The following is a 4744-nucleotide window of genomic DNA, read 5'->3' as shown; positions in this document are numbered from 1 at the left end:
TATTAGTACATTGTTTGATTGCTTTGCTTAATCCATTCCATAATTTAATTCCACATACTGATATACTGAAGGTCTTAAGTGTTGTACGTGCAAACAAATGTTTTAAATTACGTTTTTCTCTAAGATTATATTTCTCCTCTTTTTTTGAGAAGAATTGTTGTATATTCTTGGGTAGCAGGTTATAGTTTGCTTTGTGCATAATTTTAGCTGTTTGCAAATTCACTATGTCGTGGAATTTCAGTATTTTTGATTCAATAAATAAAGGGTTTGTATGTTCTCTATATCCAACATTATGTATTATTCTAACTGATCTTTTTTGTAACACCGTTAATGAATGAAGTGTACTTTTGTAATTATTTCCCCATATTTCTACACAGTAGCTCAGATATGGTAACACTAGTGAGCAGTAGAGAATATGAAGGGATTTTTGGTCTAGAACATGTTTTGCTTTATTCATTATTGACGTGTTTCTTGCAACTTTATGTTGTATATTTTTTACGTGAGATTTCCAGTTCAATTTATCATCAATCATTATACCTAGAAATTTGGTTTTGTTTACTCTTTCAATTTCTATTCCGTCTATTTGTATTTGTGTTTGACTTTCTCTTCTACTGTTACCAAATAGCATTATTTTAGTTTTACTAAGATTCAACGATAGTCTGTTTTTGTCAAACCATCTTTTTAATTTGTTAATTTCTTCTGTTATTATTTGTATTATCTCCTGTGTGTTCTCTCCTGAACAAAACGCTGTTGTATCATCCGCAAATAATACTAACTTTAAATCTTTTGTAACTTTACAAATGTCATTTATATAGAGATTGAATAATTTAGGTCCTAGTATTGATCCCTGAGGTACACCACAGGATATATTTAGCGTTGTAGACGTGTGTTCGCCTAGCTTCACGTATTGTTTCCTGTTCGTTAGATAACTTCTTATCCAGTTTAAGACTAACCCTCTGATGCCATATCGTTCTAGTTTTTTGATTAAAATATTGTGATTAATTGTGTCAAATGCTTTAGTTAGATCCATAAAAACCGCTGCCGCACATTTTTTACTATCTATTGCATTGGTAATTTCTTCTGTAATTTCAATTAAAGCCATTGAAGTTGAGACATTAGCTCTGTATCCATATTGGTTCTCTTCGAGTATTCTATTTTTATTTATGAAACTTTCTAATCTGTTATTGAACAGTTTTTCAATAATTTTAGAAAATTGTGGAAGTAGAGAAACAGGTCTATAATTTGTAAATTGATGTTTGTCTCCAGTCTTATAAATTGGTGCAACTTTAGCTATTTTCATTTTGTTTGGAAATGTACCTGTTTGAAATGATAGGTTACTAATATACATTAATGGTCCTGAGATCTCTTCAATAACCTTTTTTATCGTTTCCATATCAATTCCGTTACAATCAGTTGAAGTCTTAGATTTACATTTTCTCACGATTGTAACTATTTCCTCCTGTGTCACATTACTGAGGAACATGGAGTTGGGATTTCGCTCTATGGTATCATTATAGTCCTCAATTGGAACTGGGTCTGGAATCCTTTCTTCCAATTTTGGTCCAATATTTACAAAATAATTATTGAAGCTTTCAACTACTTCCTTTATGTTGTCATTTTTTTTTTTTTTCATCTAAGAAGTATCGAGGGTAGTCCCTCTTAGTTCCATTTTTAATAATGCTATTGAGGATGCCCCATGTTGCTCTCATATTATTTTTGTTCCTGTCCAATAATTCACTGTAATATTCTTTTCTACATGATCGTAGTATGTCTGTTAACTTGTTTTTATACTTTTTGTACTTAATTTCTGCCTCTATAGTTCTTTGTGCTATAAATGTTCTATATAGTGTATTCTTCTTCTTACAAGCATTTTTTAATCCTTTTGTCATCCATGGTTGATTATTCTTTCTCTGCTTGTTACTGAGTTGTATCCATGGACAATGTTTGTCATAAAGTATTATGAACTTGTTTAAGAAATGTTCATATGCTTCATCAACCTCTTTTTCATTATACACATTGTCCCAATCTTGCTTTTGTAGTTCAATTTTGAAGGCAGTCATCCTCTTCTCTGTGCATAGTCTTCGAAATGTCCTTTTGTCTTCCATGTTCTTCTTGTAGTTTCCATCATATATTGTAAAAACTGGCAGATGATCACTAACGTCGCTTATAAGTAGACCACTTGTAGTGTTATTATCAAAATCATTGGTAAAAATATTATCAATAAGCGTGGCACATTGTCCTGTGATTCTGCTTGGCTTTGTGATTTTAGGATATAGACTGATGCTGTACATTTTATCAATGAAGTCATCAATAGACTTTTGCTTGTTGGGGTTCAATAAGTCAATATTAAAGTCACCACATAAGAACATTATTCTTTGACCATTGTCCATGTAAGTTGCCTTGATCCATTCTTCAAATGTTTCTATACTTGACTTAGGTGATCTATATATACAACTGATGAATATGTTTTTGCTTTTTTCCTGACATATTTCAATGGTTATACATTCTAAGATATTATCTATGGCAAATTACATGTTTTTTACCACTTTGTAGTTCAGGTTCTTCATCACGTACACAGCTACTCCTCCTCCATTGTTGTTGGTTCTGTTGATGTAGTTTAGTTCATATCCCTCCAGATCAAAATCTATTCCTTTTTTATCATCAATCCATGTTTCTGTGACAGCAATCACTTTGAAGGGTTCGTTGATGTGTTCCAAAAAGTTCTTAATGTTGTTGTAATTTGCATACAAGCTTCTACTATTAAAATGAATAATTCACAATTTGTTATCACATTCAATGTTGCTATTATATTGATCATCTGTATAATAAAAACAACTATTACTGATTTGGGAGAAAAAATTTGTATCTGGATCTATATCATTTTCCAAATCCTGGTTTTTGTGATCTTTGTGGCAGAAATTTTTTAGTTCCATTTTTTCTTGTTCAACAAACTTTGATGTTGTTTCAATAATCTCTATAAGTGTAGGTGGATGCAATCCTGAATCTAGGTCCTCTTGTTTAGTCGTCCCTTGGAACATAGTAGTGCCGATGCTGAATTTAGGTGCTTGTTTTCTTTCAGAGTCCATTATCATCGTTGTTGTGGTAGCTGTGTAAACTTTAAAAATTGTCCAGGTCCTTGATGTCATGGACAACAATTACTCTTGCTTCTGGACCTCCATTCAGCTTGATGTAGATTTTACAGTTGGCGCTCCAAGTTCCCTGGATTTTTCCCTGCCTTCTCAAGTCGCGTGCTTTCTTGGCGATTCCAGCATTACGTTTTGTGAGATGCTCATTCGTGTACACATTTGTTCCCTTCAGCTTCTTTCCCTGTCTCAGCAATGCCATTTTAGATTTTCTGTTTACGAGTTTCACAAGCACGACTGGAGTGGCGTTGTTGTTTCTTCCGTTCAGTGGGATGCATGTTTCGATGGTATTAATGTCAATTTCAATTTCTTTTGATTGCAGAAAGTTGACCACTTGCTGTTCTGCTGAGACCATATCCATTTCATCTGGTTCACCTTCATTATTCACAGCTTTCGCATAGGATCTTGGTTTAATTCGGTGCCCTGTCACAATGATATCATTCATTCGTTTATCCTGATCCATTTCATCTATGATGTTCCTCAGCATGTTGTTGTATTCTTGAAGGATCTTCATTTGTTTGCTAATTTAAGTGGCTTCTTTATTTCTGGAGTTGTTCTCTTTTTTCATTTCTTTAATTTCTTCTTTCATTTCTTTCATATCCTCTTTCCATCCATCCATCAATTCTTCCAATTTTTCTATCATTTCTTCTTTAAATTCCTGGAGTATTTTTTGTAGTATCCCTTCTTGAATCCCATCATGTCCTGTGCCCAGCTTCAAATCAGTCTTTCCAGTCAATCCTTTAACTTTTGGCATCGCGGCAGTCACTGACGTCAGCGCCTCTTATGTCTTAAGGGCAGTTACTTCTTTAGCGACTTGCGGCACTTTTAACTTGTTTTTTCAACAATTTCGTACCTTGCGCCGTTCAGAGATCAATTTGAGGTGTCAGCCTGTCAACTTATATCACTCTGCGACGTCGGGATCACTTTAAAACAGCTGTAAACTCGCCGTAACTTTTGGTTGCTAGGCAACCGCTTTGAACTGCGGGAGGCGCCTTTGGCTTGAGGCTAACGGCTCTTCCACTTGCCTTATTTCAGCGTATCAGTGCCTCTCAACTGACCAAAATCAGATTGAAGATGCCAGGTGACTCTCCTGTGGCTGTGATCGCAAATCAGTGGTCAAAATCTTCAGACTTAACAAAAACTCCGGTAGCAGAAGCGGAGCTTTTTTCTTTGCGTCCTTTCTCATTGACAGGAAGTGAAAATGGGTTGAAAATGATTTGCAAATCATTGTATTCCGTTTATATTTACATCTAACACAATTTCCCAACTCATATGGAAACGGGGTTTGTACGAGAGTACCGTTCTCGTTTGCGACTGACGACAGAGCAACATGTCAGAAAGCACCGAAAGAGTTTACAAACAATGCACCCCCAAATATTAAATCTGAAGTGTGGTAAACGTTTGGATTTTGTTTATAAAAAAAAGAATGGTCAGTTGGATAAAAGTATGGCCATTTGTAACGTTTGGAAATCAGCGATCAAGTAGCGGCAGCACAACTAATCTGAGCACTCACCTGTTGTGATGGCATGAGGGAGCTAAGGATGCTAATGCTAGCAGACCTTTTTATAGTTTGCACACACAGTTTAGCGTGTGGTATTTGG

This window comes from Entelurus aequoreus, linkage group LG07 (genome assembly GCF_033978785.1).
Source record: "Entelurus aequoreus isolate RoL-2023_Sb linkage group LG07, RoL_Eaeq_v1.1, whole genome shotgun sequence".
Lineage (NCBI taxonomy): Eukaryota > Metazoa > Chordata > Actinopteri > Syngnathiformes > Syngnathidae > Entelurus > Entelurus aequoreus.
This window is presented reverse-complemented; position numbering follows the sequence as displayed.